Below are 12,282 nucleotides of genomic sequence, written 5' to 3' on the forward strand. Positions count from 1 at the left end.
CTCCTGACCTCGTGAATCCGCCCGTCTCGGCCTCCCAAAGTGCTGGGATTACAGGCGTGAGCCACCGCGCCCGGCCATACAGATCTCAACTTCCAAATGCAATAGGGAAGTTCGTTCTCTCTCTCTCTCTCCTATCTATTGACCGATCTATCTATCTATCATCTATCTATACCTATCTATCTACCTATCTATCTATCTACCTTGCAAGAGAGAGAGAAGAGAGAAGAGAGAATGTGACAAAATATTAACAGGTAAAGAGAAACCAGGGTTGGTTGTGGCATTATTTCAATTATCTTTGCTTATTTAAAAAATGAAAAGATAGATGCTGGGGTGATGGAGAAGCACCTAATCTCTTTCCATAGCGACAATTACCCAAGCATCGTCGTTAAGGAGCTGGGACCGGCCCTGACCCGCCCCTTTGGACACCTAGAGAGACTTTTTGAAGCCTGTGACATAATTTTAAGACCAGCCATTTTTGGCATCCCCAGAGCTATCTTTCTGGATCATTTTGTGCTGCTGGCATCCTTTCTCCGTTCTTAAGATATGCATGAGTAAAGACATTGACTACATAGACTGCACTCATAAACCGTAGTAGAGTCCATTTCAGGTAACTACTCTGCAAAATAAGGAAACCAGATGCATTTTGCCCTTTGTTTAGAGATCGTCACAGCTGACTCTAGGAGAATTGCCTACGGGTTAGCCCTAGAGTCTTTAAAAGAATTTTAAAAAGCTTCCTTTCCCTGACCGGGAATCGAACCCGGGCCGCGGCGGTGAGAGCGCCGAATCCTAACCACTAGACCACCAGGGAAGCCATGGTAAGTGGCTTAGCAACATTCTATACTAAATAAATACCCTGTGACGTGTATCCTATAGAGACGTACGGTTGGACGCGGTTTTCTCGCGATATTTGGGAATGCGCTGACCGCGTTTCGCTCCCCTTGGTAGTACCCCCCGGCTGCGGCAGATAGGGAAAACTAGGCAGCAAAGATGAGTTGTAACTTTCGTCCTGGAGAAGACAATAAAATACCAACAGAGTCAGGGGAAATTCTGGGGTTTCTTCAAGGGAATAAAATATCATTAAAACGAATGTGTCAGAAGTGGGATTCGAACCCACGCCTCCATCCGGAGACCAGAACGCCCGTAGGCAAGGTGCTTACCTTGAGTCTGGCGCCTTAGACCACTCGGCCATCCTGACACTCGGAAGCGAAGCGCCTGTCACTTCCTCTCGTAATTGCGTTCCCTGGTGTCGGCCTGTCGCGTCACACCCGTGTTGCGGCCGCGGGAATCCTGCTGACTGGTCGCGACTTTTCAGCGCTTCCCGTTCCCGGCGGAGCTCTGGAGAAAGCTGCGACTGCAACGCAGCCCGGTGTGGCCCATAGCGCTCTCCCAGGCCGGGAATCGAAGCTAACGACCGGGGTTAGTGACCGTATGCCAGCGCCTGGCCCCGCAAACGCAGGACAATGCCTGAGAAAAGCAAAGCACCAGCTTCCGCCTCACACTCCGACCCTCGCTGGGGAAAGTGTCTGACAAGCAGTTACTACTTGGAGAGTAGTTGGAAAAACGGTTGCCACAAAGTGACAGATGGATGCTTTTGTCTTCGTTATCATCATTATGATAGCGGCTTTCTGCTTGATTGTTCCTGCGCATACCCTCCCCTCAAGGTCCACCGCGCTTCCTCCAGGAAACCACACAGATACGGTTGGCGATAACGGCGGGATCGGGAAGTCCCAGGTCGGAGGGGCCTGGCGGCCCGGGCTGAGGTGAGGGCGGTCAGGCTGCGTTTACAGCGTCCAGTGGGAAGGCCCGGGACTCGCACTGCAGAGCAGCTCTGGCAGGGTCCTCCCGGTTGGCTGTGAGGTTACCTGTGAGCCCGGATACCACTCATCCAGGCATTCGTTCCTTGAATCTTAACACTGAGTGTCCACTGCGAACACAACGGTAAATAGACAAAGCCCCAGCTAGGTGAGCTGACTTGCCAGTGAAGGAGATAACCAGCACAATCCCATGTACAGAGTGAGGAAAAAACAAAAGCAATGAAGCGGTGGAGACGTTCTATTTTTAGACTGGGCAGTTAAGTAAGGCCTCACTAAACTGACTTTTGCTAAAATATTTTTCAAAAACTAAAATATATGTCATGCAAATATAAAATCCACATGTGTCAAGATTTTATTCCATTAACTAATGATGAAAGATAATTTTAAAGAGAAAAATTATTCTGATACTCGTTCAAACAGCAAGGGAGAATTTTATTCAGACTGTTACAATAGGGGTGAGAGATTGGGCTCAACTCCAAATCAACAAAGACAGCTAGAAATTTAAAGCCAAGGAGCAGAGTGTGGGGGTATCAGTGGATGGAAAATTACTAAGAGAATGGGCAAAGTGGGGCAGCTCGGGCCTGTAATCCCAGTGCTTTGGGAGGCCTAGGCAGGGGGATCGCTTCTGCCCAGGAATTTGAGACTTCAGTGAGCTATGATCAAGATCACTTTCAAAGAAATTTGAAATTTCAAAGAAAGAAAATTACTAATAGAAGACATTAAGGGTAGGGGAGAAGGAAAGAAGGAAGGAAGGGAGGGAGGAAAAGTTACTAATAGGAGTAGGGGCTATATGCTAAACAGGCCTTAAAAGATTCTTACTTAATGGAGGCCAAAGACTTAGACATCAAGGTGAGAAATTCAAAGGTGAGAAATGAGTAACTTGATCAATATCAAGGCTGGCGGAATTCACACTAAACTGAATAGCAGGACTGTTTGCTAAGACTAGACTTTACAGGCCAAAGACAGGATAGGGGCCAAGGTGGAGGCCTAATCAAAAAGAGGAATCAGAGGAGCCTGACTAAAATTTGGTCAAGGAAGGTCTTTTTCAGTGACCTATACAATGTTATCAATGTTACAACTAATTAAAAGGAGAATTTCAAGAGACTTTTAAAATAATAATTCAGCCAAATGAAGGCTGAAAAGAGGTTGCTAATGGATTAAAGTTGGGTTAATATCCTGAGTAATAAACTGTGATATTGGAAGTTGGGATTTCTACTTCAGGGTTATCTTTTCTTTGCCAGAGATAAATCAGTTGTGTCTCTTGACAAATTTTATTTGTATTGCTATCCTTGGTCTTGCTCTCAGACAGAAACCATTTTCCTTACTATTAGTTTTCGAAAAGTTAACCTCTACCTCCCTACCAAGCTGCAAAATAGCCAAGTCAATAAAAACTAATAAAGGTGCACATACCAATGGAAACAATCCCACAAAGGGATTGATGGCTATTATGGTTATTTCCATATCTTACCCATGTGAATAATGCTGCAATAAACATGAGAGTAGAGGCGTCTCTTCAACACGATGATTTCAATTACTTTGGATATATACCCAGTAGTGGGAGTGCTGGATCATATGGTAATTTTGTTTAGGTTTTATGAGGAGCTTCCATATTGTTGTCTATAATAGCTGTACTAATTTACATTCCCACCAACAGTGTGAAAGATTTCCCTTTTCTCCTCATCCTCACCAATGCTAGTTATTTTTCATCTTTTTGATAATAGCCATTCTAACAGATGGAAGGTAATATCTCTTTTTTTTTTTTGAAACAGAGGTTCACTCTTGTCACCCAGGCTGGAGTGCAGTGGCAAAATCTAGGCTCACCGCAACCTCCACCTCCCGGGTTCAAGCAATTCTCCTGCCTCTGCCTCCTGAGTAGCTGGGATTATGGGCATGCACTACCACACCCAGCACAATTTTGTTTTTAGTAGAGACAAGGTTTCACCATGTTGGAAAGGCTTGTCTTGAGCTCCTGACTTCAGGTGATCCACTTGCCTCGGCCTCTCAAAGTGCTGGGATTTATGGGCGTTAGCGCCTGGCCAGAAGGTAATATCTCATCGTGGTTTTGATTTGCATTTCCTTGATGATTCCTGAAATTAAGCATGTTTGCATATAGCTGTTGGCCATTTGTATGTCTTCCCTAGAGAAATGTCTATTCAGATTCTTTGCCTATTATTTAAGTGGGTTATTTGTTTTCTTATCATTGAGCAGTTTCTTTTTGATTCTGTACAAATTTTGGGATTGTTTTTTCTTCCCCAAAGGTATTTAAGGATTGTTTTTTCTATTTCTGTGAAAACCGTCATTGGAATTTTTATAGGGATTGCATTAAATCTGTAGATTGCTCTGGTAGCATGGACATTTTAATAACATTGATTCCTCCAATCCATTAACATGAAATATCTTTCCATTTACTCATTTCTTCTTCAATTTCTTTCATTAATCTTTTATAGTTTTTAGTGTAGAGCTCTTTCGCTTCATTGCTTAAATTTATTCTTAAGTATTTTATCTTTTTTTAGCTATTGTAAATGAGATTGTTTTCTTGACTTGTTTTTGGGATAGTTTACTGTTACTGTGTAGAAATGCTACTGATTGTGTATATCGATCCTCCAACTTTACTGAATTAATTTATTAGTTCTAACAGACTTTCAATGTAGTCCTTAGGGTTTTCTATATATAAGATAATGTATTCTTCTGCTGTTGGATGGAATGTCCTGTGTACATGTGTTAGGTACATTTGGTCTAGAGTTTAGTTTCCTTATTGATTTTCTGTCTGGATTATCTGTCCATTGCTGAAAGTGGGGTGTTTAATTCCCCTACTCTTATTATATTGCAACCTGTGTCTCCTTTTACCTCTATTAATATTGCTTTACATATTTAGGTATCCCAATGTTGGGTGAATATATATTTACAATTGTTGTATCTTTTTGCTGAATTGATCCCTTTTTTTAAATTTTTTATTTTTATTTTTTGAGACGGAGTCTTGCTCTGTCGCCCAGGCTGGAATGCAGTGGCCGGATCTCGGCTCACTGCAAGCTCCGCCTCCCGGGTTTACGCCATTCTCCTGCCTCAGCCTCCCGAGTAGCTGGGACTACAGGCGCCCGCCACCTCGCCCGGCTAGTTTTTTGTATTTTTTAGTAGAGACGGGCTTTCACTGTGTTAGCCAGGATGGTCTTGATCTCCTGACCTCGTGATCCGCCCGTCTCGACCTCCCAAAGTGCTGGGATTACAGGCTTGAGCCACCGCGCCCGGCCGATCCCTTTATTTTTATGTGGTGACCTTATTTGTCTCTTTTTACGGTTTTTGACTTAAGGTTTTAAAGTTTATTTTATCTAAGTAGAGCTGCTCTTGCTCTCTTTTGGTTTCCATTTGCGTGGAGTATCTTTTTCTATCCCTTTACTTTCAGTATATGTGTGTCTTCATAGGTGAAGTGAGTCCTTTGTAGGCAACATACAGTTGGGACTTTTTTTTTTTTTTAAATTTATTCAGCCACTTTACGTTTTTTAATTGGAAAATTTAATCCATTCATATTCAAAGTATTTTGAATTCTTTTTAAGCAATTTATACATCTCCACCTTTTTAGAGTCAGTCCCTGGTGCTTTATTTTGTCCCCTTGGTGATGCATATTTTTTTTTTTTAGAGATGGAGTCTCGGTCTCTCACCCAGGCTGCAGTGCAGTGATATGATCTCGGCTCACTGCAACCTCTGCCTCCTGAGTTCAAGCAATTCTCCTGCTTCAGGCTCCCGAGCAGCTGGGACTACAGACATGCACCACCACACCCGGCTAATTTTTGTATGCTTTAGTAGAGATGGGGTTTCACCATATTGGCCAGGCTGATCTTGAACTCCTAACCTCAAGTGATTCGCCCTTCTTGGCCTCCCAAAGTGCTGGGATTACAGGCGTGAGCCACCGCGCCCGGCTGGTGATGCATATTTCTAATTGTTCTTGATTCTTCCATGCATTGGTGTGTGCATATTTGAAGAAGTAGCTACTTATTCCAGTTTTTGAAGACTTGATTATCTAAAAACACCCTTTATCTATCAGTCAGCCTGTCCAGAAATTCTGGGCAGGCTGCCTGTTGTGGCCAATGGGTGAGCTTGCTGCTTAAGTCCTTGGGTTGGCTGGTCTAGTGACTGGATGAACGGGCGAGCAGGACTGAAGGCTGGATCCGCTAGGGTGGACCTGTTGATTGGATTTGCTGGGGTGGACCTGGAACCTGTGTCCCTTGTGGCAAACCTGAATCCCAGGTCTATGAGGGCTGACTTGCCACTGGAGTGGGCCTTGAGCCTGAGTCTGCAGGGACCAGCCAGATACTGAGATGGGCCTGGAGTCTGTGTCCTCGAGCCTAAGTCCACAGGAGTAAACCTATGTCCTGAGTTCACAGAGGCTGGCTTGGAGGCCTGAATCTGCAGCAGTATCACTGGATCCTCTGTCCACGGAGGCTGGCCTGGCTCCAGGGTCTGATGGGGTGGCCTGGACCCCGACTCCACTGGAGCCTGGGATTATACGTACTTACCAGGTACCTGGATCCACGGGGGGTTGGCCTGAAGGCTAAGGGTGTGTGTGTGTGTGTGTGTGCTCTTTTGGAGACTAGGTGTTTAAGGGCTAAGGGTGTTGACCTGGTGCCTGAGGCTAGATGTGCTAACTTGGCTCTGGGGTGGGCCTGAACCCTGCAGCTGCAGAGGCAGGCCTAGGACCTTGGACTACCGGGGTCAGCCTGACCCTGGGGTATGTCTGGAGACTGAGTCTGTAGGGCCTGGCCTGTTGCTTGGGTGAGCTTGAAGGCCTGTGCCACTGGTGCTGACCTGGTGCTGGAGTGGGCCCAGAGGCCAGAGACTGAGTCCCTGGTCTGGAACCTGGGGATGCAGGATCCAGCCTGGGGCCAGGGACGCTTGAAGGCTCAGACCTCATGTACTGGCCTAGAGTCTGGGGATATGGGGGCCTTCCTGGTGCTGGGTTTGACTTGGGTGGGCCCAGTGTTAGGGTCCAAGGCAAAGTCCAGTGCTCACTTCTCTCTTCTTTCTCCAAGTGGAAAGTATCTCTCTCTGCTGTGCTGCTTGAGGTTGAAGAACGGGTGATGTAGGCAAATGTAAAACTGTCCTTCCTACCATCTTCGATACCCCTCTTCCTTTTTGTGTTTTTTGTTTGTTTGTTTTGACAGTGTCTGGCTCTTTCACCCAGGCTGGAGTACAGTGGTGCAATCCTGGCATCTTGACTCACCACACCTTTGCCTCCCAGGCTCAAGCCATCCTCCCACTTCAACCGTTTGAGTAGCTGGAACTACAGGTGCACACCACCACACCTAGATAATTTTTGTATATTTCTTGTAGACATGGGGTCTCCTGAACTCAACCAGTCCACCTGCCTCAGCCTTCCAAAGTGCTCAGATTACAGGCATAAGCCACCATGCGCGGCCAATGCCGCTCTTCTTATTTCTTTGCTATACCCAGGTGCTGTGGTCCGTGGTCTCTCATCTGGTTTCCTTACTTCTTTTTTTTTTTGAGGCAGAGTTTCACTCTTGTTGCCCAGGTTGGAGTGCAATGGTGCAATCTCGGCTCACTGCAACCTCCGCCTCCAGGGTTCAAGCAATTCTCCTGCCTCAGCCTCCCAAGTAGCTGGGATTACAGGCATGTGCCACCTACACTGGCTAATTTTGTATTTTTGGAAGAGACGGGATATCTCCATGTTGATCAGGCTGGTCTTGAACTCCCGACCTCAGGTGATTCCTCCTGCCTCGGCCTCCCAAACTGCTGGGATTACAGGCATGAGCCACCATGCTGGGCCATGGTTTCCTTACTTCTTGTGAAAATATTTTTATCTGTGAATAGTAGTTCAAATTGATATATCTACGGGGGATAGGAAATGGAGAATCCTGGACCGGGCACGGTGGCTCATGCCTGTAATCCCAGCACTTTGGGAGGCTGAGGCAGGAGGAATCACCTGAGGTCGGGAGTTTGAGACCAGCCTGACCAACATGGTGAAACTCTATCTTTATTAAAAATACCAAAAATTAGCTGAGTATGATGGCACGGGCCTGTAATCCCAGCTACTCGGGAGGCTGAGTCAGGAGAATTGCTTGAACCCGGGAGGTGGAGGTTGCAGTGAGCCAAGATCGCAGCATTGTACGCAAGCCTGGGTGACAGAGCAAGGCTCTGTCTCAAAAAAAAAAAAAAAAAAAAAAAAAAAAGAAAGAAAGAAAGAAATGGAGAATCCTTTTCTGTCATCTTGTTCTGTCCCTAAGGTGGTCAATTTTTTATCACTTTGGAGTCCTGTCTGAAGGGAGAAAGTGAAAAATGGAGGAGGGTTGTGGGTTGTTTTCTGTTACTCTCATATCCTAATGCTTCTGGTGGCCTATTTGGCCTTCAGACCCTTCTGACCAGCCTGACCTCACTTCCCTGTCTCCCATACGCCCCAGCAAGCTGGGTGCCTTTTCCTAAAGGTGCTTGATCTGTCTTTGTTCCTTTTGCCTTGCCCAGAAAACTCCCTTGCTCTAGCTGAGCCCCATGGACCAGGGATGCTGCAGCGAATAAAACAAATTATCTGTCCTCAAGATGCTCAGATTCCAGCAGAAAGACCTAGAATAAATAAGATGATTTTTTGGTGGGGATGGGTAGTGATGCGTACTGTTGAGAAAAATAACGCATAGAAAGAGGCTAGGGAGAGATGCACGTGGTTCAGAAGGTCTCTCGGTATGTGGCATTTGAGCAGAAATGTCAAGAGTCAAGAAGTGACTGGATAAAATATCTGAGGGAAGAGGGCTCCAGGGAAAGAGAAGAGCAGAAGAAAATGCCAACAAGGAATGCAAAACAGACAATATGCTGAAACTGAGTGAGAGGGCCTGGTGCTAGCCTTTGGATTGACAATGAGCAAAAGGGAAGGTTTTGAGCTGTGTGATAAGATCTCCTGCTTTTCAAGGATCCCCTGGGCTGGTTATGGTGGTTCATGCCTATAATCCTGACTCATGCCTGTAATCCCAAAGCTTTGGGAGGCCAAGGAGGGAGGATCACTTGTGCCAGGAGTTTGAGACCAGCCTGGACAACATAGCGGGAGGCCATCTCTACAAAAAATTTAAAGAATGTGCTGGGCATGTTGGCACATACCTGTCGTCTCAGCTACTTGGGAGGTTGAGATGGGAGGATTGCTTGAGCCAGGACTTCAAGGATGCAGTGAGCTGTGACTGTGCCACTGCATTCCAGTCTTAGTGATGGAACAAGATACTGTCTCAAGAAAGAAAAACAAAAAGGATCCTCTGGCTGCTGTGTGGAGGGTAGACTATAGAATACAACAGTAAAGCAGAGACAACAGTTGAGAGGTGCTGCAAGCCACGTTGGTCTGGACTGGATGGAAGCAGGCTGGGTGGTAAGCAAGATTTGAATTCTGGGTGTATTTTGCAGGTAGAGCTAATAGGATTTGTTGATGTGCAAGAAGTAAATGAGCCACAAAAAGGATTTTTTGGCCTGAGCAATAGAAGGAAAAACCTCATGAGTTACTGACAAAGGGAAGGCTAAGGGGAGGCAGATTATGGAGGAGAGAGATTTCAGTTTCAGACCTTCCAGTTTGAGATACCTAATAGATATGTCAAGTAAGCAGTGAGGAATAATCCTCTGGAGTCCAGGGCAGAGGTGATGCTTTGTGATCAAGTCCTGTCCATTTAGTTTTCAAGGTAAAGCATCTTTCATTATGGTCTGGCCTAGGGGAAAAAGCATGGTGTAGTTAGCGTCTGCATGAGTACCCAGAAAGTCTAAATATAGTCCAAAGGCTTGAAATACATATAGGCTTGAAGCCCAAGGCCCTAATCTAGTGGATCACAGTCTCTGCTCAGGGCTCCAAATGGGATGTTTAGTCACGAGATGTTTTAGGTGCTCCTGGAGAGAGTGAACTGAAGACTAACAATGAGGAAAGGGGAGATAGAGAATTCTTTAGTCCTAACCATGTTTCCCAGTTCTCACTGGTGGGAAGGGCTTCATTTCTAACCAGCTGAATGAGCAGTGTGAGGAGGGTAAGATCTACCAGGTCCTGGTGGGTGGAAGCATGGAGAGAGAGCAAGGGAACAACCCAAAAATAGTCTGGTGAGTGGACTAAACAGGAGGGGAATGCAGCAGGAGTAGAACTAGAAGAAATGTCTTCAAATTGTTGGTAGCTCACAAACTCTTCTGTATTAGAAGCTTAATGCTAGAAGATGGCTGAAGAGAAATGGTTGGGTTCATTTTTTAGCCCAAATGCGAAACTTTTTAGGTACAGAGGGAGGAAATGAGATGAGGCAAGAAAAACGGGAGAAGATGAAGGAGAGAAAGAGGGGGCAAAATTATGCAATGAGAGAGTCAGAGGGGAGGAGGAGGAAGGGCAGTTAGAAGTAAAACAGAAGGAACAACATTAGAGCACCCAGGCTGTTCGTGCTGAGGGGCACCTGCAGGTCAATGCTGGTTTGCCCTCAGCCCTCATCTCGGCCTCCCTCCTGTGCTCATTGGCGCCCGGAAGTCCAGAGGGGGCCGAGGCAGCAGGCGGCTGGTACGTCAGCGCTGCCCGAGTGTGCGCACACCTGGCCGGGTTGCGGTAGCGCCGGCCTTGGCCTCAACTTTGCTCTGAGATCAGACTGGGCACTGGGAGCGGGGAGCAGCCAGGCAGTGGGAGCAAGCATTTCAGAGCCCGTGGAGCAGGCACCAGGAGCGGGGAGAGACCAGGCAGCACAGCCGGGCATTTCTGAGCCTGCGCGGGCAGAGGGGCCGCCCCTGGAGAGGGAAGAGATGCCTGGGTCTGCAGCCACAGCTTGAGCCGCAGTAGCTCTGCCTGGGAGGGCGGGGCTCCTGGCTGCTTCTGGCCCCCAAGAGCACAGGGAGTTCTGGGTCCGCAGCCACAGCAGGGCGGCAGCAGCTGCACCCAGGAGCGCCAAGCTCCCACCCAGTCAACTCAGGAGCGGGCGGGGCTTCTGCCTGTTCCTGGCTCCCACTTGCTTCCTGGAGCGGGCCGCCTCCCCCACCGCAGCCAGCATCACGGCAGTGGCCACGCTAGACGGGCTGCTGCTGCCATCAGCACAACCACAGCGAGGGGCGCAGGCACTGCTTCAGCACCAGGAGCAACGCGTTGCTCCGCGGCCGACGTCGCGAGCTCCGCAGCGGCAAGCACCCCTGTAGCCGCTGAATTTCCCAGGGCCAGGCTCTTGGCGGCTGGCTTCCTCCTCCATGTCGTCTGCCCTCCGGCCCCGGAGCCAAAGCTAACAGCACCAACCCAGGCAGCTGGGCCAGCCAGGAGCAAGGGCAAGGGCATCTCTTATGTACCACCCCGCCCTACCTGGGCCACACGGCATCACAGAGGGCCCAGGTCCCCCGCACTAGGGCGTGATCAGACTCAGGGTAGAGGCATCACCCTTCAGTTGTCAGGGGCTCAGGAGAAACCGAATTGCACTCCCAGCAATGACGACTGGTTGGAGGATGAAGACACCAGTCACTGAGAGGATGAGAGCTGAGAAAGAGAGAGAATTCATGCAAATACTTGGAGCCTGGGCTGGGCGGAGGGTGTCTGTGGGTCTCGTGGAATTTGGGGCACAAAGTCCTGAAGGAGTGTTCCTCTTCCCACTGGGAATACGTCTCAGGATTTGAGGGCAGTGGGTTGACTCAACTTCTGTAGCAATTTGGCTCATTCTTCCTTGGACCCGGGGAATGGAAAGTAGTTTTTCTCTTTGGAGAGAAGATACTAAAAGTTCAGAGGGTACAGAAATATTAGATTTGGCTATGCCAAGACAGGAGATAAGAAGAGCGCTATGGTGCCATGCGTAGTCCGGGAAAAATAAATGTTATGAAGATAAATGTGTCCTCCACATGGAGCCTTTGATGTGTATAAAAGAATTGGCAGTTTCAGCAGTCTGCAAACTGTATAGCTCAACGGTGACAACATTACCAATAGCTTGCATTTAATCTTAGCTTTTGTAATGGGATGCTAAGATGGAATTCAAGGTCTCAGACTGCAATGAGGTCACTAAAGGCAGAGAACCAATGTTTACAGATAACCCCTCCTTAGAATGTTAGCACTCCTTTGCAGCACTTACAAAGGAAGGGGCTGATGACTGTTTTTGAGAGAGTTGGCTCATTCCGTACCTAGATGATATAAGAAATTAAAGAGAGGCTGAGAGATTTATTTGGAGAGGGTTATTGAAGAGCTGGGCATTGGCAGTAGCTTCATTTTATTATTTTAAACAAGATCAAACCAAGAGAACCAAGAATGTTTTTGGACCTCAAAGTGAGACCCAACATTCTAAGAGTAACCAAGAGTTATAAGATCTTTCATTCCCTTTGATGAAATCACAAGGATTTTGCAGATATCTTTTAGGGACCTTGAGGAAAGGATAAAGTTTGTTCTCGATGGAGTCCTGCTCTTTTGATGTAAAAGTTACACTTTCATTAATGAGTAAAGTAGATGGGACATCTTCTTTCCTACCTTACGCTAGTCGGACAAGTAGGCTGAGGCACTGATACCACA

At 47.2% G+C, this 12,282-nt stretch overlaps 1 protein-coding gene, 1 long non-coding RNA gene and 2 other non-coding genes across 5 annotated transcripts in view; 1 reads left to right on the forward strand and 3 right to left on the reverse strand.

The window, feature by feature from the left end:
* Positions 1-4,463, reverse strand: part of PGBD2 (piggyBac transposable element derived 2) — a 55,456-nt gene extending 50,993 nt beyond the window's left edge. Inside the window, exon 1 of one of the 2 annotated variants that reach the window (XM_037986142.2) lies at positions 1,158-4,463. The gene's annotated coding sequence lies outside the window, so the exon portion shown is untranslated. The remainder of the gene's footprint in view (positions 1-1,157) is intronic. The other variant, XM_073014265.1, reaches the window with a different exon arrangement.
* TRNAE-CUC (transfer RNA glutamic acid (anticodon CUC)) lies at positions 737-808 on the reverse strand. Its single transcript has one exon. It is a non-coding gene; the product is annotated as a tRNA-Glu (tRNA).
* On the reverse strand, positions 1,090-1,195 carry TRNAL-CAA (transfer RNA leucine (anticodon CAA)). The gene is made up of 2 exons: positions 1,158-1,195; positions 1,090-1,135 (listed from the first exon to the last, which is right to left on the reverse strand). It is a non-coding gene; the product is annotated as a tRNA-Leu (tRNA).
* Positions 1,655-7,475, forward strand: LOC140711304 (uncharacterized). The gene is made up of 3 exons (XR_012092472.1): positions 1,655-1,760; positions 5,449-6,328; positions 6,971-7,475. It is a non-coding gene; the product is annotated as an uncharacterized lncRNA (long non-coding RNA).
* Positions 7,476-12,282: the final 4,807 nt, after the last annotated feature.

The sequence above is a fragment of the Chlorocebus sabaeus genome, unplaced genomic scaffold (assembly GCF_047675955.1).
Source record: "Chlorocebus sabaeus isolate Y175 unplaced genomic scaffold, mChlSab1.0.hap1 unalloc_scaffold_551, whole genome shotgun sequence".
NCBI classification, from domain to species: Eukaryota; Metazoa; Chordata; class Mammalia; order Primates; family Cercopithecidae; genus Chlorocebus; species Chlorocebus sabaeus.